This window comes from Canis lupus, chromosome 36 (genome assembly GCF_003254725.2).
Source record: "Canis lupus dingo isolate Sandy chromosome 36, ASM325472v2, whole genome shotgun sequence".
NCBI classification, from domain to species: domain Eukaryota; kingdom Metazoa; phylum Chordata; class Mammalia; order Carnivora; family Canidae; genus Canis; species Canis lupus.
The window spans coordinates 28,752,092-28,774,448 of NC_064278.1; the positions used below are offsets into that span (position 1 = coordinate 28,752,092).

The window sequence follows — 22,357 nt, forward strand, 5'->3', positions numbered from 1 at the left end:
GAGGCAGAAATGCTGTATGATGTGAGATGGTCAGTGAAACATCCCCATTTGTTGAGTGGCTGAAGAACTTTTAATTCATTTTAATATTCATTTTTAAAGTTGGTTATTTTGTGAGGGTATCATAGGCCCCAACTCATGCAGTCACACACCTCCCTTGTAAAACTAAGTAGGCACATGGCTTGAGTGAGGGTTTTGTTTACTTGTTCATTAACTTGAAGCAAACCATGAAACAGGGATGGATTCCAGGTCTGGGCCAACAGAGAGAGTAACCAGAGCACCCAGTGAAGGGGGTGAGATAATCCATAACCTGAGCCAAATCAACAGAACCAGAGGCTCAGAGTAAGTGGTTACTGAAGAATGAAAGCCCTGAGGGAATTCCCACAAGTGCCAAAGAGGACTGTGAACCTAGAAGGGTCTGACATAAAGGGTCAACCTAACCTACCCACTTTTGAAGTGGCAGGGAAACCCCACCTGATAATCAGGCTATATTAGTTTTCCAAAACTGTCATACAGCCACCAGGTAATGTCAATGAACGTGCATTTCCTACATATCAAAAAATGATACCTCATGTGCTACATATCAACTGTATTTGCTATATACCCAAAAGTAAAACATTGTTTGGTATTTAACGGAGAGGATCCACGTAAGGAGTAAAATGTGATAGTTTTATGGGCAAAATTCCATAGATTTGATGATGACTGTCAACCCAAATTCAAATATGAATATTATATAGAGTTGTGTAATAAGATACTATAATTATCAAGTTATTAGTATTATAATAAATATAAATGATATAAATATAAATAAATTATAATAGTTAATAGTATTATAAGCCTACAAATCTATGCTCCTTACGATAGATGTAAAAATATGGCAATATTCATACCTCATTCATGAAGATATTTAAAAGAATCACCAGGTGTTAACAAAACCTTCTCTGGATGGTAAGACTATGAGAAATCTTGTTTTGTCTCCCTTCTCCCCATTGGTATGGAGTTTTTTTCATAATATTTTTATTTTGTACTAGATAAATTGTAATTTGTAATTGCTCATGAACATCTGAACTATATGGATGTAGTTAGAGATGAAATGTATACATATAGGGGTTCCATGATTATTCTAATTACTAAGGCTGTACAACTATGAGATTTCTAAATGTGAAGCTGTATATACCAATCCTCTTATTAGTTTTTCATTTTCTTAAAACTAGGAAGGAAACAAAGAGACTTTGAAAATATGACCTATTGACTATAGTTTAGCTTTCTCCCATGCTAAAGCTACTTTAGTCTTCCACTGAAAATGTTTTGTTCATTAAATAAATGTATTGAAATTGGATATTCCCTACCTTGGGTAACTCACAGTTTTAAATGCCTAAGCCGGGATCCCTGGGTGGCGCAGCGGTTTAGCGCCTGCATTTGGCCCAGGGCGCGATCCTGGAGACCCGGGATCGGATCCCACGTCGGGCTCCCAGTGCATGGAGCCTGCTTCTCTCTCTGCCTGTTTCTCTGTCTCTCTCTATCTCTCTGTGTGACTATCATAAATAAATAAGAAAAAATTAAAAAAAAAAAAGACAAATTCAAAATTATTAAAAAATAAAAATAAATAAATAAATAAATAAATAAATAAATGCCTAAGCCTACCAGGTTACTACTGTATCTTCCCCCACATCAGTCTCAGCAACAGCTAGGGCCGTCACCATTTATTTGTAATTGTGTTGTTAAGGATGGAAATAAGTGAAAATAGTAGAAAACTGCAATTGCTCTGCTGGACAGTCTGTACTCTAAACCTTTAGGGCTGTCCAATAAGGACCAAATTATTTTGTTGAGCAGGAAAAAATAGTGTCAAGCTGTCAACAGTGGAAAATATAGAGGTGTCATTTCTCAGTAATTTAGAAGACTAGAGCATATCTTTTCTCAGGCAACTTTGTGTATGTGTGTGTATATAAAATTGAGGGGAGGGAGAGAGAGAGAGAGAGAGAGAACACTGTGTCAAAACTTCAGGACATATATTTTTTAAGGGAGTTACTCTGCTTCTAAACTTTAATATCTATAATTTTTTTCTCCGATACACAAAACTCTCAAAGCCTTTAGAATTTCACCCACTATTTCCTCAACCTGAACACCAACCTTAGCTTTAGCGATTGGAAAATTCTTATTCATTCTAAAGGTTCAACTCAAATTCTTTCTACCTTTTCTGTGAATCTCGGACTGCTCTAGGGAGCCTTTCATGCTACTACTTCTATTCATCAGTTTACCCCTTTAAAACAATTGCTTTTTATGGAACTACATTGTAAATGTCTTGATAATAGAGACAATAGAGTTTCAACTTCCTCTTCCAAAGACTTAGTAAAATAAACACTACTGAAAGATGGATGTTAGGAGTATGGTTGTCCGATTCTAATACTCTAATACTAACTTTAGCAACATCAGCAAAAAAGTGAGCCTCTCTATGCCTCCATTTCTTTAATCCTAAAATTGAAATGATGATAAATCCTACCTCATAGAGATATTGTGAGGATTAACTCATATACTATTGTACAACACTAAAGAAAGGGCCTGGCATATAATAAACTCTCAAAAATTACTAGCTCTTGTTTCAATAACCAGTAATAGCTTCGATTTTGTGCGTCTCATAAAGTAAATTCCATCTATTCCAGACAGACAAAAGATGGATAGACCCTATAAACAGAAATAAGCAGAAATGAAGTAATCATTTATTTAAGAATGAAAGAGAGATTCTATACACATTTTATGTTAACATTATCATTTATCCTACTCATCCCATACTATTTGGATTAAAAAGGAAAATCATTTTTATCAAAAAAACTTATTTTATGAATAAGCTATTTTATTTACTTCTTGTCATTTTAGGAAAAGATTTTTTCAAAGGAAATTGAAAATAAAATTATATCCCCTACCAGCTTTCTGATGAGAAAACACAGAAATAGCATATTCTTAAAGGTTTTTTCCTCATTATTAATCATTTTTTCCTAAGATTCCCATTTAATATAAGAAGGTTTTTTTATCTGAACTAGAAAAGTTTGTATTCCTACTAAAATTCCTCTAAAAGGTGATTAAAATCACTGCCACAGATAACTGGATCTGACGGTCTTTAAGTTACCAGTAGATCATTAAAAGTTACACATCCAATTCTTTTAAATGTAGTCTATCTTCTGTAAGATATCATAGTGATGAATACATGTCATTATATACTTGTCCAAACCCACAGAATGGATAACACCAGGAGCAAATCATAATATAAACATAGACCTTGGATGATTATGATGTGTCAACACATGTTCATGAATCATAACGAATGTACCACTCCAGCGGGTGCTGTTGATAGTGCAAGAGTCTAGGCAGGTATGGGGGTAAAAAGTATGTGAGAGGTCTCTATACCTTCTTCTCAAATATTGCTGTCAACCTAAATCTGCTTTAAAAAAAAAAAAGTCTTATGGAGCGCCTGGGTGGCTCAGTTAATTAAGCACCTGACTCTTGATTTCAGCTCAGGTCATGATTTCAGAGACATGAGATCAAGCCCTACATAGGGCTCCATACTGCCAGGTGTGGAGCCTGCTTAGGATTCTCTCTCCCGGACCCTCTGCCCTTCCCCCCACCCAACTTGTGCCCTCTCTCTAAAAAAAAAATAAATAAATAAAATAATCTTTTTAAAAGACAGAAGCACTTAAATTGGTTAGAAATCTAGAATTACATGCTAAGACACACAACTAAACCAAATTGCTGTTTAAAAGATTGAAATGAACAAAAGGTCTGATATACTAATGACATCCTAATCAGAAAGAAAATAGGAAAGGAATGATGCGCAGATATGAAATGAGTTCACAAACTTAGGTATATATGCAATTCTTGAATGATTTGTTACTTTTTTGTACACAATTTATTTAAATTCCAAGCCACCATCTTGCCAAGCTGGAATGAAATCCAGACATCAGTCATTCTTGAGATTCCTCCTTAGGGTTAAGCTAAGATCAGCTACAAGGAGATATTTTTAGTGCATGAAATCCACAGACCTTCCACTCATCACCAGCAAACAAGGAAAATTTTTGTAGTTTGTGGAAATCCCTCTCTACATCTTTAAAAGTTCTTTCTCTTTCATTGGCCTCTATTGTCTTCAGTAGGCTTAAAATTTTGGAAACAAAAGACAAGAAACAGGAGAAATACCTGGTATACAAGTTCTATTCTATCCAGCCAGAACTTGTGCCTAGCCAGGAAATTCCCAAGGTGGAAAAAAAAAAATCACAAAATTTACTACCTGCCTGAATGGGATAAGGAAAGAGAGAAAAATACCGAAAGAAAACACATGAGAATGTGTCAAAAACTTTCATGCTGTGGTGAAACATTGCTGAGGGGACAAAACAATGTGTATCACAGAATCTTATTTCATAGAAATTTATGTGCACTTGTAGATTTCTAGGGAGGCAACTAGGATAAGATATGATGTATTTTAAAAAGGAAACAACTGTAAATTTTTAATCAGGAAACCTAGGTGTAAGGACTTTATTATTCTCATGGGTCTGGGGAGGATACTTATTCTGTGTGAAGCCCAAATTTCCTCTTCAGTAAAGTAAAGCTTCCTTATAAATATTCTAGGGAATCAGGGGCACCTGGGTGGCTCAGTTGTTTAACTGTCTGACTCTGGATTTTGGCTCAGGTCATAATCTCAGGTTTGTGAGACTGAGCCCCATGTCAGGCTCCACACTGGACATGGAGCTTAAGATTTTCTCTCTCTCCCTGTCCCTCTGCCCGTCCTCCCCCTCACGAGCATGTTTTCTCTCAAAAAAATAAAAAATCTGGCAAATCAGGAAAGGTACAAACAGAATGGAATAATATTATTATGGCTTTTAATTTATTCTATACCCTCTGGTGTTTAAATACATAGAATGCATTTGTTTATATTGTAATATATTAAAGCTATAACTGGATGCTCTTAGTCTTTAATCTGTGTCTATTCTTTCTCTTACCATGAAAGAGAAGGAAGAATTTGTCTTAGAATTATCCCTGAGTGTCTTATTCAAAATGGAGTGTGCTGTGCCATCACTGAGTACCTGCTTACAAAGTTCAGGGGTGCCCAACACTACCATCACTCGGACATCAACTGTAAAGTTCAGCAGTCCCCAAAACAATCCTCACCTCTGACATCAATTGCAAGTCCCCAAGACTATCCTCAAGTTCCATAATTTACCAGTAGAGTCACAGAATTCACCGAAAGCTCTTCTACTCATGGTGATGGTATAAGAGAAGGATACAGGCAAAAATCAGCCAAGGGAAGAGACGCAGGGGACATGGTCCAAAATAGTTCCATATCCCTAACTTCCAGTTGTCCTCTCCCAGTGAAGTTGTGGATGGTGCCAACTTCTCTAGCCAATGACATGTGACAATATTCATAGAGTATTGCCTGCAAGGGAAGTGTCCTCAAGCCATGGAACCCAGAGTCCATTAGGGCTTCAACACACAGACATGACTGACCTGTAGTTGTCAGCCCCTGTGGGGTTGAGCTGGGTGGCCCAAAGCCCATACCATACTTTACATTTATTAGATTATTAGTGTGACCCAAGGCCCACAGATAAACAACAACATTCTTATTGGCAGGTCAATCCAAGGACTTAGAAATTATCTCTCATGAACAAAGGTAAGATCTCTCTCTGTGGGTAAGGTTAATTCTTCAGTACACAGCAATTATGATTGTCAATGATGTTGACAGACAACTCTTCAAAAAACCATCAGAAAACAAGCCTGAGGCACCTGGATGGCTCAGTCAGTTAAGCACCTGCCTTCACCTCAGGTAGTCTTGATTTTAAGACCAAAGACCTCACTGAAAATGAGAATTAATAAACCAATATCCCTGATGAACATGGATGCAAATATTCTGAACAAGTTACCAGCAAATCAAATCCAACAGTACATTAAAAGAATTATTCACCACAATCACATGGGATTTATTCCTAGGCGGCAGGGTTGGTTGAATATTTGCAAATTAATCAATGTGATACACAACATTAATAAAGGAAAGGATAAGAGCCATATGATCCTCTCAATAGATGCAGAAAAGCATTTGACAAAGTACAGCATCCTTTGTTGATTAAAAAAAAAAAAAAAAAAAAAAAACCTCAACAATGTTGGGATAGAGGGAACACACCTCAACACCAGACCCAGACCCAAAGACCCAGAGCTGATACCCCCACAATGGGTAGAAACTGAGAGTTTTTCCTCTAAAGTCAGGAACACGACAGGGATGTCCACTCTCACCACTGTTATTTAACACAGTACTGGAAGTCCTCGCCTCAGCGATCGGACAATGAAAGGAAAGAAAAGGCATCCAAATCAGGAAATAAGTCAAACTCTCACTATTTGCAGATGATATGATACTTTACGTAGAAAGCCCAAAAGACTCCATCCAAAAATTGCTAAAATTGATACACAAATCAGTAAAGTAGCAGGATACAAAAATCAACGTACAGGATTCTGTTGCATTTTCTATATGCCAATAACGGAACGGCAGAAAGAGAAATCAAGGAATTGACCCATTTACAAGAAACTCTATACTCATTTTTAACATTTAAAAACTTTGATAAACTGTGAATAGAGTTTTTGTATTTGAAATAGTTGACTCTTGTTCCTTTACCACTCACAGTCCCAGGAGGATTCTCTGTTGCCTGCAAGTGAGTTAAGTGTTCTCTTTAAATTAAATTTCAAGTCAAACTCAAGGATGAATTTTAAAATAAAAGTGAGAGCATTTGTCCTTGGACCCTTCATACTCGGTGACAGCAAGGAAGCATGGAAGGAAGACATAAAGTGAAACTGAAAAGAAGCAGGATTGCCAATATTGCACCGGTGGGTACTGGCATTTTCATTTATTTCAATGGTAATAGCCCGATGTCTCTGCACTTTCATATCTTACATAAAAAAAACTTGGAAAGGTTGTGATAAATAGAGTTAGTCAGGCCATCCATTAAATATGCATAAACAAACTTTCCTAAACTCAACTACTAAACTCAGGCTGGTACATTGATGGAGGGCAGAGCGAAAAAATTAGATGAAGTCAGTTAGGATGGCAGTGAGCAGCATTCAGTAGAAACCCAACCACAGTGTGGGTCCTGTGGGACAAGAAGTCCATTTGCGATCAATCCAGAACCCACTGGGCTGACAGAAGGGTTGTCCAGGACCCAGTTTCCCCCTGATTTACTGCTGTGGCATCTGTAGGGTGCCACTTTCATTCTGGTGGTTGTACGATGGCTGCTCCGTCTTGAGATATCGTACCTGCATTCCAAGCAGGAAGCAGCAGAAAGATGGAAGGCAAAAGACAAAAGGCCAGCTGAGTTTGGTCTACTTCTAAATATTCCCTGGAGTCCCTTCCAGTGATTTTTCCCGGACACCCATAGTTCCCAAAGTGTGTGTCAAACGACCTCCTGGCATCAGCTAATTCATGGCAACATGACAAGGTAACTTCAAGTTCTTGAGGAGAGCACCGTGACATTCAACATCTATCAGACTAAGTGAAAAATTAACTTGAGCAAATTCGGTTGCAACATTCGATCCTGGTTAATTGAAATGACATATCCTTGAAAAGCTGGGATTTTGACAATGCTATTGTTAAAAAGAAAGCAAATACCATACGCAAATCAATGTCGAACAGAAAACGAGGGCAACAGGGTCCAATGTGATTCCAAGATTTGAAAAGTTGCACAGGATTCAAGGCACAAACCTCCCATTATGCAATGTTTGGTTGGTCAAGAACATAATAAAAATAGTTTTTCTCTTAATTTACTTATATTTTTTCAAATGGATACTACTTTATATTAGAACATAGATATCTATTAAATTGTTTGGATCAAACTGTTAGATATTTCTTTTGGCTTAAGAGCAGCATGAAAAAATTACTAAGACACTAAAAGTTCTATAACAGAGAAAGTTTGGTAACCTGCCTTAGATCTTTTTAGCCATCTCCATCTACCTGCGGAGGAATGTGGGAAGATGTGAACTCCTGTAAGACACACAATCAGGACTCTATAAATAAAGAAAAAAAGGAGAGTATGAATATTGAACAGGCAGCAAGCAGTTTCTACCCCACAGACAGATCAAGAATTTTAATAGTATTCCTAATTCTTTTTCTCTTTGTAACATTTTAATTTCAAGTCCAAGGAAAGGATAACTTAATAACTAGAAAAATATGATAAATTACCAGTCAACAGTCAACACTCATGCCTACTAATTACATACTTGGGCATTATCCTTGTGGACTTTGTAAAACTCACATCACTTTATTAGTTCAAACTAATTATAAAGTATTATATACTATATATTATATATATTAGTTCAAATATTATATTAGTTCAAATATTATATATTAGTATTATATATTAGTTCAAATACTATAAATGTTAAATTATGTTAAGTACGCTCATTGTCATTGTCAGTTATAATGGATCTAATAAACTGGGGCTAAGTTAGGGGGTCTTATAGAATTTCATTAACATTTACCAAAATGGTATTCCAATAATTGAAAGATTTAGTTCAGCTTTCTAAACCCAACAGAGGAAGTAATTTAGAAATCAGAAATTTATGATTCCATAACTAGTAATGAAAAACTTTAAGCATTTACGAAAAGAGCTTAAAATTGGCATTCTATATAAAACCCATTCTAAGTCAATAACCTGGGGCTATGTGGAATTAAGAGAATAATTATCAAAGAATAGTACTCCTTAAGTCTCTATTTTACCACACCATATATATTGTGTGATGACAATTATAATGAAAGCACATAAAAGAGATAACCAAATAGTACTTAAGGAACTAAAACACCCATCTTAAATTTTACTTCAGCAAGTTGGTATTCATTTAGATTATAGAACATTGGTATAATGTGTTTCCTTGTAATCACACCCAGAAACACTTAAACTGAAAATACACAGTGACTACATCAGCCCAAAGCTTAGAAACACAAAATGTAAAGAATAGCTGATATATTTTTTAAAAAGACACAATAACTTTTGTAAATTTGACAGAAATTTTATTTTAAACCAAAACTACCACCTGAGTCCATAGAAACTGATTTAAGTATATTTTATGATATGAATTGAAGGCCTTTTCCTCTCCCCCCCCCATATCGTTTGATGTTAGCTGTAATGTGGATTTATTGATACTAATAACCTAAATCCTCTTAATATCCAGCTCTGGCATTAAACCAGTGTCCTTGTGGTTTAAGGCCTGAAATAAATATTACGTGTTGCCCTGACATCTGATCCCAAGGCTTCAAATGGCCTAACCACAGTTCCCTGCTCCACTCTGCTCTCAGAGATCAAATCCCCTCGCCAAACAAACTCATCATGAAAACCAGGCATCATGCTTGCTTATTCTTGTATCCCAGGCTTCATTTCACCACCAGCCTGCAGAATTACCGGAACAAGCCAATCACATCCTCCCACAGGACCCCAGAGTCATCTCACCCTCTGGTTACTACAAAGCCTGCTCCCTCAGCCCTCCACTTATTCCTCTGTTCCTAAGATCACCATCCTCTGGCACATGGTGTGTGGTATCCTCCTCCATCAGACGGTGAGCACATGGGACTAATAAACTGCTATTGTCTCATCGGTCCAGACAGAAGGGGAAGGCCATTTGGATAATACCCAAGTATGTAATTAGTAGCCATTTGTTTGGCCTTCCCCATGATCCTAGGGCAATTCTAGGGCAAGAATCCTTCCCTCACTAATGAGGTGACAAAGAAGTGATCAAAACAGTCGTAAAAACATGGAACAAAAAAAAAAAGCATAACTCAAGAGATATAAATAGAGATACAAATTGAAATGATTATTACTAATAAAAGGATGACAATAATTATCATTGGGGTGCCTGGGTGGCTCAGTCTGTTAACTGTTGGACTCTTGATTTCAGCTCAGGTCACAATCTCGGGGTTGTGAGATTGAGCCCCACATGGGAGTCTGCTTGAAATTCTCTGTCTCCCTCCCTCTGCCTCTCGTCCAACTCATGTTCTCATTCTCTCTCTCTAAAGTAAGTAAATAAATATTTTAAAAGCAATAGTTATTATCGCTTATGCAGCTTTATATATACTAAGTATTGTGCTGGATGTTCCACATATATGTTGTTATTCAATCTTTTGAACAGCTCTATAAGATATTCACATTTTATGGACAAAAAAAAAATAAGGTTTACAGGAGTTAAGTAATTTGAGGTTATAAAACTATTTGGGCAATGAGCTAAGATTTAAATTTAAGCAGTCTGACATCTCTACCCTAAAAGACAAATCATTATCATTCATATGATAATCTATATATTTATATATATATATTTTTTAATATATATAATTCTATATATTTCAGTTCTAGAAAGAAGTCATGTCTTTCAGGGCACTTTATCAAACATCCATATAATGAACTCTCTTCAAAGGAAATAATATTTACTAAATCCTATTCTTAACAAATAATTTCATCTTAAATATGTCCACATAAATTAAAATATAAATTTCTAATCAAAAACAAATTTTAAAATATTCAAACTAAACTGAAAAAAATTGATATGTTGAATGTCTTCTGAATCTACATTGTCAATGATAGATTTCACTACACATAAGTGTTACTAAACTGACTTCTTTGATTTGGGGTATGATGCTGCGACCTCATTCAACATTATTGTTATGTTTTTTTAACAGTTAGGTTAAACAACTTCACTGTTAATAATACTAAAGTATTATTTTAATAGACTACTTAATAGTGAATAACAAAAAAATTAACATCAAAAATAATTTATTGTGTATTTATTTAAACATTTACTAAAACTAACTGATTAAAGTCATTACATATAAAGGCAGAATTTGGGGGCAACATCTTCTCAAGACGTAAATATGGTAAACACACACACATACATGCATATTACATTGTTAGTTCTTTTGAGTTTTGAATCCCATGATGAATTAATTCTTCCAAAACTTCTCTATTTGAACTACTGTGAAATATTTAAATGATGTTAATATGAAAATTGACCTTTTCTTTACCTTACTTATACATTAACTTCCGCCACTATTCTGTCTCAGTGCTATACGATAAAGGAAGCACATTTCTCCAAAAACTCCATGTCATTTTCTTGCCGGTTTAAAGCCACAGTTTATTAAACAACTTAGTCGTATATTAAAATACAATGTGGCTTGATCTCTTACTACAAAAAAAATACTTTCTTAATAACTGCTAAAAGAATTCAACATGAGTACAAGTGTAGAAAAAAGGGGTAACTTTTGTTATTTTAGCACCAGAACATTTCATCTTAAGAGTCAGACATTTTTACCAACACTCTGAAAGTCAGGTGACTTTATTTTTTTTGAGATTTATTTATTTTAGAAAAAGAAAGCAAGCAAGCACACAAGTGAGAATGACAAAGGGAGAGGGAGAGAGAATCTCAAGCAGGCTGTAGCAACTTGACATAGACTGTAGCAACTTCTTACTAGATAGGTCTCCTGAGGCAAGGGAAACCAAAATTATCCAAAAATACATAAAGAACTGGTAAAACTGAACACCCAAAGAACAAATAATCCAGTTAAAAATTGGCAGAAGACATGACTACATATTTTTCCAAAGAAGACATATAGATGGCCAACAGACACATAAAAGATGCTCAGCCTCACTCATCATGAGAGAAATGCAAGTCAAAACTACGATGAAATATCACCTCACATCTATTAAAATGGCTAAAATGAACAACACAGGAAACAGGTGCTGGCGAGGATGTAGAGAAGGGGAACCCTCTTACAGTGTTGGTGGGAATGCAAACTGGTACAGCCACTCTGGAAAACAGTGTGGAGGTTCCTCAAAAAGTTAAAAATAGAGCCACCCTATGACCCAGCAATTGCACTACTGGGTATTTACCCAAAGGATACAAACATACTGATTTGAAGGGATATATGCACCCTGATGTTTATAGCAGCATTATCTACAATAGCCAAACAATGGAAGGAGCCCAAATGTCCATCGGCTTATGAAGGGATAAAGAGGCACTATGTAATATATACCGTATATTGTTGTACATATATACATGGTGTATATGCAATATACACAATGGACTATTACTCAGCCATTAAAACCGAATGAAATCTCGCCATTCGCAATGACTTGGATGGAGCTAGAGGGTATTATACTAAGTGAAATAAGTCAGTCAGAGAAAGATAAATACCATATGATTTCACTCATATGTGGGATTTAAGAAATAAAACAAATGAACATGTGGGGGGGAAAGAGGCAGACCAAGAAGCCGACTTAACCCTAGAGAACAAACTGAGGGTCGCTGGAGGGGAGGTGGGCAGGGGGATGGGTTAGATGGGTGATGGGCATTAAGGAGGGCACTTGGGGAGATGAGCATTGGGTGTTGGAGGTAAGTAGTGAATCACTAGATTCTATATCAGAAATCAGTATTACACTGCATGTTAACTAACTGGAATTTAAATTAAAATTTGGAGATATTAATTAATCTGTGCTAGAGGATACACAGATAGCTGGACTAATTCCTTTTACTAATCCGAAGTAGTGCATATTATTACCAGTCTCCACTTTAAAAATTATATTAAAACTAAAGAAAAAACAGCAACAGATTTCAGTTCGAGTTAACAAATTTTTTTATTAATATTTAGACATATTAATGAAACAAATAACACTAAAGCACCTAAAAGTAGGATGACACACACAAATACCAGTAACTATGTATCTTGTTCTTGGGGTGATCATATAATTTATCATCCTAACTAATATTTCCAGAGTGAAGGGAACTATTACTAATAATTATACTGAGACAACAAGCATATACCAAAACTTTACCTGGCAAACTGAAATATGTGACAGCCACTCTACTTTTTTCCTACATTTTCTAACCATAAGGAGACTCCTCAAATCTCTATCCCTAAGAGAAATATAGACAGAAATGCAGAAAGAAAAATGAAAAGTCATTATAAAAGTATGGAAAATATTTTAATTCATCACAGTCACTTTTCAATTTGTCTAAGGACCAAACTCTTTTTGTGAAATTACATGACAAAGTTAGCTACAATTTGTGAGTTGAACTAATATTAAACATAAAATATGAATAAAATCCTAAAAAATTTAAATCACTTTTAAAGAGTCACTCTCCATGCACTTGGTAATGAACAAACTTAAAATTGTGATTCTTTTGGAATTGCTTCATATTCCAAGGCCATACATTAGAGATTTTTAATAGTACTTCATTTCTCCTGAGTTAAATTTAATATTTAGAGCCAGGGAAAAAGTGCTGAGAGAACAAAACATTTCTCCCAGAGAGGTGAAAATAAGACCTTTAGTGTTTATCATGTGAAATAGTGTTTATCATGTGAAATAAAACCAAAAAAAGTGGCGAGGGGGCATGTTGGGATAATTAGGGGCTCAAAGGAGTCAAATAAATAATACTCGCTCTTCCTCTCATAGGTTTGAAAACAACTGGGAGATGGACTCAAGTTTCACACTAAATATCACTTCTGGTTCTCATGAAACATTGGAGATCATGGTTTGGGGCCTGGAATTTTGCCAAGTATCTTGATACTTCTCCACACACCCCCACACCCCCACCCAATAAGACAGATGTGTCTTCAGGCAAAAGCAGATTGGGCCTATTTCAGGTTTCCAACCAAAGGCAGCCAGAAAGGGACCCCAGTGACGCACTTTGTGGCAGCCAGACTTGAAGATGATGAGAGACAGAGCGAGAAAGAGAGTCAAGTTGCTCCATCTCTTCTCCCAAAGTCATCAGGTTGGGCTACTCTCTCGGAAGCTGGACATTTTACACTCCATGACATCTCTCCACGTGGAAACGAAAGGCCAGGATCTGGAGCTTTCCCCCTAGCAGACATGTGTGCCTCATAATTCTTCCTGAATATTCAGGAAATCCCCACGATCACCAACTTCCACTAAAATCAAAGTGAGTTGAGTTTCTTTTTAGCCAAACTTTGGTAAACCATCTCATAAGGGGAGGAAGTGTGTGTGTGTGTGTATGTGTGTGTGTGTGTCTATGTTCTTGTTCTCGCAGGGAGCTAGGCACAGAAAGTGAATTTAACGACTTTCATTGAAACCCCCGCACACTATGGATATAGGAAAACAAATATCCATGTGATTAAGGAAAATGATTAGATAGGAGAACAGATAGAGACCACAGGCCATATATCCAACCCATACAAATGTAATGGAAAAGACAGTCAGCAGGGTCAAATAAAAATACTAGAAAATAAAAGATATTTAACCAGGCATAAAATCTACAGAGATTTCAGAAAAGGGTAGAATAAGCTACACTTAAGAGGAACAGCTACTATATTTACTGAGGGTGTGCTAAAACCTGTAATACCATCACCATAGACAAGATCCCTAATAACCCTTTTTTATATTTTTCCAACAGAGTGAGAGCAAATGGTGATCTGATTTCTGCTTCTGGTCCTACAAAGTCTCTGTTCATATGACTGTTGAACATCAAGGACTGTAACAGTCCTCAAAACACCAGAAGATACTTTTTCTTTTCCTTTTAAGATTTTATTCATTTATTCATGAGAGACAGAGAGAGAGAGAGGCAGAGACCCAGGCAGAGGGAGAAGCAGGCTCCCTGCAGGGAGCCCAATGTGGAACTCGAACCCAGGACCCTGGGGTCACGACCTGAGCCGAAGACAGACACTCAACCACTGAGCACCCAGGTTCCCCCAAAAGATACTTTCTGTAAGTGCCACAGTTGCTAACATTTAATGGCCATCAAAAAAGTCTAAGTGGAGTATAATTTAACAGAATTGGTGCTGTGACTTATCACGGCAACTATCTTAAAGATAAGTATGATTTTAAGAATAACTTCCTGACTGGATGTTGATAAAAGTTTTTGAATATTTAAATTTCTATCAATTTTTAGCTAAGAAAAATATGCTTAAAATCACACTTGCTTGTAATCATACTTAAATTGGGATAAACTAACCAATTTCTCAAAATATGGCATTCTGTGTAACCATTCCAGCCTTCACTGAAGCATCTAACTAAATTTTATTGAGTACTATCAGAGAAAAATAGTTTGTTAAAATCTGCTTTTGAGAACCAGACAAAAATTTTTTACTCCATCAAAAAAGATCCCTTTTCAAGTCTTGCAATTATTTTGACAAAAAAAAATTTATATAATCACCCCCTTAAAAATTGTTTCAATTTATCAGCTGCTCTCAAAATTTGTTAATATTTAGTATGTACAACCCAACTGTAACAAGCACTATGTTGTCATTTATCAAAATTATTTCTACCGTATATATTTCTAATTATGTAGCCATGAAATAAAATGGAAACTCTTCCCTATAACAGAAACATACATGTCAAATTTCAAGTTAGAGATGGAAACTTGTTTTCTACTCCTTAGGTTAATTCTATTTTTATATCAAAAAGTCTCCCTCGCTCAGAGAATGTCATTTTGTCATTATAGTATTTAAGAGCGGTATTAGATTAATAGAATCCCTTTTTTCAGGAAAACTCCATAAATGTCTTCACACTTTGTACTCTAATATCTCCTCCAGTTCCAAAAAGACACTGTTCAAACAGTATCCTTGATATAGAGGAAAAGGCATTAGCCTTATCAATTCTTAAGCCATGATGGTTCTAGTGGATTCTGTTTCAGAGCAAATTTTATCACAAATGTAATCCCAGAAATATTGGAACTATATATTATTGAGCACACATATAAAATTCAATTACCAGGGTAATTTAATTGATAGGAAATATATATTCTTCTCCTATGGGAAAATGAAATAAAAAGAGAATTTTTTTCCCTTCAGTAGTACTGAATGGAATTAATATGAAATTCTTTAACCCAAGGCAATCCTAGACCTTATTACCAGAATCATGTGTACTCGAAAGAGGATTTCTGCCAATAGAAATTGGTTTGCGTTAAGTCAACCAAAAGCTATCTCCCAGAAACTTTTAACTTGACCAGACTCCTCTACTACCGTCCCTATCCAGTGCTGGCGCTCTACACCTGCCTCTGTATGGAAAGTCCCTTTGGCTGTTTCTTCTTCTTTTTAAACTTTACCAACTTCCCAAGGCCCAGCCCAAGCTCCCTATCACCCACAAAATCTTCTCAGATTTCCTTGGTCTACAGCAAGCTCTCCCTCGCCCCTGAATGCAGAAAAATCTGATGGTCTATATAATTCATCTAGCTTTATCTTTTTTCCCCTTGGATAATTAATTATACTCTCATAAATCTATAGATATACAGAAAGAGAGTGATGACTTGTTTCCCCGACTAGACCAAAAATTTTATAAGGAGCTACACTGCTTACTCGAGGTTATCTACTCTAGAAACAGAAAGAAGCAATGAGAATTATATATTCTATAAACCTACAAGATAGAAATAAGCGCAATCCCTGCCCCTTCCATTCTGGTTTATAAGAGACGATTTTTTTGGTTTTGTTTTGTTTTTCAAATAAATAAGAAAGTTTTACCGTCACATATACCTCATTGAGCTCTTTGATCTGATAATAAGATGACAAGTATTTAATAAATACTTATATTATACTTAGTATAATATACTAATCTATCTATTCAAAATCACATCGTAATACATTTCATAAGAAGTAAGGCATCTGAATTGGGATTTTCCTGCTGTAGTCTAAAGCGTTACACATGATTAAAACAAATGCCTCACGCGTCCAGTCCACGTCCCCCACTCTAGCAGCTGAGCTATGGAAGGGTGCACCCACCATCACAGATCAGTCAGAAAAGTGCAAATCAAAGCCATAGTGAGGTATCACCCCACACCTGTTAGAAAGGTGTCATCAAGAAGACAAGAGATGACAAGTGTGGGTAAGGACGTGCAGAGATAAGAACCCTTATGCAGCCACTATGAAGAACAGTAGGGAGGTTCCTCAAAAAATTAGACATAGAACTACCATATGATCCAGCAATCTCACTTCTGGGTGTACGTCCATGGGACAGGAAAACAGAGTGTCAAAAAGCTATCTGAATGCTCAGATTTATCACAGCATGATTCACAATAACCAAGAAAGGGAAACAACCTAGGTGTCCATCAACAGATGAGCTGATGATGAAGACGATGAAGATTTTTATTTTGTGATCTGTGTCAAACTGTCTCATTCTCAGTGCAGGTGATCCCTCCTCTCCAGGAAACAAGAATGGGAAGAGGGGAGTCTTTCATGAGGTCTCAGCCCCCACAAGGCCCCAGGGAAACCCCACACAGTTCTGAGAGTTGATGGGAAGCCCAACAAAGACTAAGGTGGGTGAAAGGCAATGACAAGAGGGGTGGTGGTCACCAGTCAGGATGCTGGGGGTTGGAGAACCCTGTCCTTAGCCCTGCTCAGCTTTGGGGCTGCCATGTGCATGATGGAGAAGGAGGAGTGAGAAGATTGCCCTCCTATCTTGAAGCACCCCTTGTCCAGACATGGCTTTGACTCCACTCAGGGCTCAGGTGAGAGGAACAGGAAATTGTTTTGGGCTGACACACACACACACACACACACACACACACACACAACGGAATATTACTCAGCCACGAGAGAAGGAAATCCTGCCATTACAGGGCACCCGGGGGGCTCAGTGGTTGAGCATCTGCCTTTAGCCCAGGGCCTGATCCTGGAGACCCGGGATTGAGTCCCGCGTTGGGCTCCCTGCATGGAGCCTGCTTCTCCCTCTGCCTGGGTCTCTGCCTCTCTCTGTGTCTCTCGTGAATAAATAAATAAAATCTTAAAAAAAATAGAAAACTACATACAGAAGAAAGATTAAATGTTCCCTAGCTCTTCTAAATATTCGAGATAGGTTGGGATGAATAGAAAAAATAAAGTCAGTGTCCAGAGTTTAACAGGATCAATTATTTCCAGCTATGTTAGTAGGATGGGGAAGATCATGAAAACTCTTCTTTGCACTTGCCCTGAATTCTCAGCAGAAAATTGCAATGACAAAAAAAGAAAAAAAGAAAATTGCAATGACAAATATGATGATACAGTTAACCACACCTAAAGGGTGTGCCTCATACATTTTAGAGAAGCAATATGGAACAACGTGGTTAAAGCTGCGTCCCCAGTGTCGGATGCCTGGGTCCGAGCGCCGCCTCTGCCCCTCGTTAGCCTGGTAACACAGCTTCACCGGCTTCCTCGTCCTTGTTTCCACATTAGGACCCACCCGACAGATTTGTTAAGAGGAGACCTTCTGTGCAAAGCACTTGAAATAATACCCGGTGCAATTAGGCACTTGATAAGCATTAGCTAAATATAAAGTCTCCAAGAACTTAAAATTGTACATAGTTTGGAAAAAGATTTAGTGATTGTTTTCACTAACTTAGATAAGGGAATGCTTTTTAGATTCAGACTTTCTCAAGTTCTCTCCCAAAGCATAGGATACATTTCCTAGAGGGAGACTTCGATTAGGGACTAAATGAAGGGAAGGGTAAAACAACAAAACATTTCATGAAAAATAAAAAAATAACTCACTCGTGTGCTCTGTGGGAATTATTTCTGTTGCTGTCTAATTGCCTGGCCTTCGACACCCGCCTGTCAAACCAACCAGTGACCCGGATTAAGTGCAGCTGTTCAGACCACATCAGTTTCTAGGCCTTTCAGGCATGTGGGGTCCAGTTCACGTCCACCTGCCCTCCGTCCCCGTGTGCTCCTACAGTAACTATGCGCTGGGAAGCTCTTCACCCACAAACAAGCTCCCACCCAGCTTGGGGTTTGGGGTTTTTGTTTTGTTTTTTTTGTTTGTTTTTTTGCCTGAACAGAAAACTAACTTTGCAAGAACTGAAGTCAACTCTGATAAACGTCCCTCATGGCACCAAGTACGGGGATGCCATCACTTTCATTATAAAAAGAATTTTTTAGTTTGTCTAATTTGTTGGAGAATTGTTTAAGAATGTATTCTCTAAGTGACACGCATTAATCTTACATTAAAACATATGTTTTGGCAGCTTATGCTCTGCTTTAAATGAACTATTATTTTAATCACAGGCATTTGCAAAAACAGTTTGATTTTTCTTAATTAATGTCTACTAAATTTACTTATGATAGACACACTCTTTTTTGCCAGCGTAAAACAAATATACGTGTGGTTATTAATTCTCTCTTAGCACCATACAAAATTATTAATTGAGGTGGAACTTTTCTGCCAAGGTACTTTCTTTTTTTCAAATGAAAAGATGTAGGAGGATGACTGACTGGCATGCCCGTCCAATGAATGTAGTAATTTTTTCCCTGTCAACTTGAAGACAATGTTTCACCCCAGTGTTTTCTTTCAAAGAGCTCCAGAGGAAATTTAGCAAGATTAGGAGAGACAGAATGGAACTATACAAAAGTTATTGGCTTTTCTCCCACCTTCTTTTATACATTCTGCACACAATAGTGACATCTTCTGGTTGCCTGGAATATTGATGTTTGGAGCAATGCTTTGAAACCACATCAAACTTTTCTGATCACTCATCAAAACACACCTCTTTGCCTAAAGATACTAAATGACATATTCCTGAATCAGAAGTACTTCAGCTTTAAACGTGTGCCATCAAAATTCCAATTCAGGGTTTTTTTTAAGAGAAAATACAATAGAAGAGCAGGTACTTATTTCTTCAAAACAAATTTGAGACACGCATTTAATCTAAATTCGATTAGTCAACGTATAAGACGCAGGTTAAATATAAAATTAACTGGGTCTTAAAAAATTACTTGACACAGTTAACAGGCTGGTTTCGACATCCACTTCTGGAAATTTCATTTTCTAGAAAGTTCACCAACAACTGGAAACAAAAATTATCGAAAAGAGAAAAGTTCAACAGTATGATATTTCCATTTTTAGTAAGAGATAAAACAGATGTGGAGGTTCTGGGAGAAGGAAGAGCCTAACACTAAATGACATTGCTTTCCTCCCCAACTTTTTCATAAGGGCCTGTACCTGTGCAGAACACCATGGCATCGTGAGGATGCCCTAAAGCACTATCCTCAAGGCTAACCTCTCGTTTCATCCATGAAATGATGAATCCACCCACAGTGGCATGGGGTCTCAGCTGGTTCTGGTAACCCAAGAATCCCAATCCCCTCCATGAGGATTGAGCCCAGGCATTGGGCATCTAAATAAAACATATTTATATTATAACCCCTTTCTCAAGACAACAGAAGAAGGATGACTTGAATAGTGCCCAGGTGATTTGCTCATACCTCTCCCTAGAAAAGATGAAAAAAGTACCACATACGCCCATCATAGATCAACTAAGTAACCCACAGCAGAAAATTCTAACCAAAAACTAAAGGAAACTGAATTTCATATCAGCAACTATTTGTAAACGTAGAGAAGTGAGAAATTAAGAGAAACTGAATTAACTTTGTTCTGTCCGTCATGAATGCAATGCAACAAGTATTATAGATTCCAGTCACACATTTTAAAAAAGAGAATTCTTCAGAAGAAAAAATACGTAGATCGGGGTTATTTAAGGTGGTTTAAATAACAATCAACCAGAGAAGCTAATTATTAAAATTATACGAATTATATTTATCCTATCATCTGGATCAAGCTAGCATCTCTCCTGGTAATAACAGCTCTTTACAAACTCATTACTATACGTTGAAAAGACATTTGTAAAGAACAGACCACCACCATTTTCTAAAGTATGTTAAAAGAACACAAGGCACACATTCTTCTTTGCATTTAGAAATTAAGATATTTGTGTTATCTGAAATTGCAAATCAAATTTAACCAGAGAAACAAGCTACAAATAATATATGTAATTATTCTTTAAATGGTGTGTAACTAGTATGATAAACAGGAATTTACTATTATAATCAGGATGATATGCTGAATAGATTTCTGAACTCATAAAAGAACTACACTCTCAGAAGTGACAGAGAGAAGCAACCGATTCATTTCCTACCCAATCTGTGAAAGCTCTGCTAGTTGTTTCTGATATTGTGATCGCTTTATTACTGTTTTCTAATCTTACTTTCAAAACGGTTCTTGTGTAAAGAAATAAACAAGCCTCTTGGATAGATATGCCCACGACAGGCATTTTTTAAAATTTAAAATATCCTTCAAGTCAGTAGTAAAATAAGCAAACTATAAGGGTACGGCCTGTTATCTGGTTGACAATAAGATCAACCTCTTTCCGTAAGAAATGCAGAAAATATAAATTAAGTTTCGTCTTTGATACAACGTGCGGTCTATTTGCAATTTTACTCAAATATATTCAGTAAATAAAATGCTGATATTGACTTCCCATTCATAGGAGTTCGAATGGATCGATAAGAGCTACAACATTGAACTCATCTATCTGTACCATGATCTAAACTATTGCATTAACCAAAACATTTGGATCATTTAAGTGATCCAATATCGAGAACACAAAATAATCAAGTTCTATGATTTTAAGAATGCCATTCTAAGATAATATAGCTCCTATAAGCTACATGTTTTGGAATAGCTGTTTGCTGTCAAAAGGTTGACTTTTCAAAATTAATGTTAGTTTTTAAAGATGTTCATCCTTTCCAAATTATTTGCAAGGTTAAATGTAATCACAACCAAAACTCCAGTGGGATTTAATTCTACTTTTTAAAAATCTGAGCAATTTCTAGTCCTTTAAATAAATGATTACTGAAACAGAACACATGCACAGAAAGTGCACAAACCCTAAATACACAGCTGACGTAGCTGTGCTTCACTCTTCTAGGAATTTCATAACTCTTCTTCTCAGATCCTTTTTATATTTTAAGATTTGTGTATTTATTTATTTTAGAGAGAGAGAGGGAGAGAGCAGGAGGTAAGAGGGAGAGGGAATCTTCAAGCAGACTCTCCACTGAGCACAGAGCTATGAGATCATGACCTGAGCCAAAACCAAGAGCCAAGAGCACCACGCAGGTGCCCCTCTTCCTCTCAGCTCCTCTTTAAAGCAAGGTTTGTTCACCAGCTTTGGGCTTCCGGGACAGTATACTCTTCGTGGAATGGATCTGGGGTATTTATTGAACCTTTCTTTAGGAACGGGTTTCTTGTCGATTTTTATAAATATCTCATGTGTGCATGAGAGACTATTTCTCTCCCTCCATGATGGGCATAAATGTATATATAAGCAAAAGATATTATTCAAATACCTTTGCTTATTTCTCTCCTAGTATCAAGTTCTCAGAGAAATATGTTAAAACAACCTTTGCTCGTTGTTGACTTATTTACCTATTCTAGTAGCTCTGTCAGTTTTTCCTTTATTTATGTTAAAGCTATATTGTTGCCTGCAAATATGTTCACGACTATATTATATCTCTTTTCTATCCTCTAGGATGTTTTGGCCCTTAATTCCATGTTGCCCAAAATTAAATCTATAACCCAGTTTTCTTGACTCATATTTG

The 22,357-nt window shown here is 36.6% G+C and overlaps 1 long non-coding RNA gene across 1 annotated transcript in view; it reads right to left on the reverse strand.

Annotated features, from left to right (window-relative positions):
• Positions 1 to 7,939: 7,939 nt before the first annotated feature.
• The window catches only part of LOC118350602 (uncharacterized), a 55,270-nt gene continuing 40,852 nt past the window's right edge, over positions 7,940 to 22,357 (reverse strand). The window contains exon 3 of the long non-coding RNA XR_004804684.2: positions 7,940 to 8,025. This is a non-coding gene — a long non-coding RNA (uncharacterized LOC118350602). The remainder of the gene's footprint in view (positions 8,026 to 22,357) is intronic.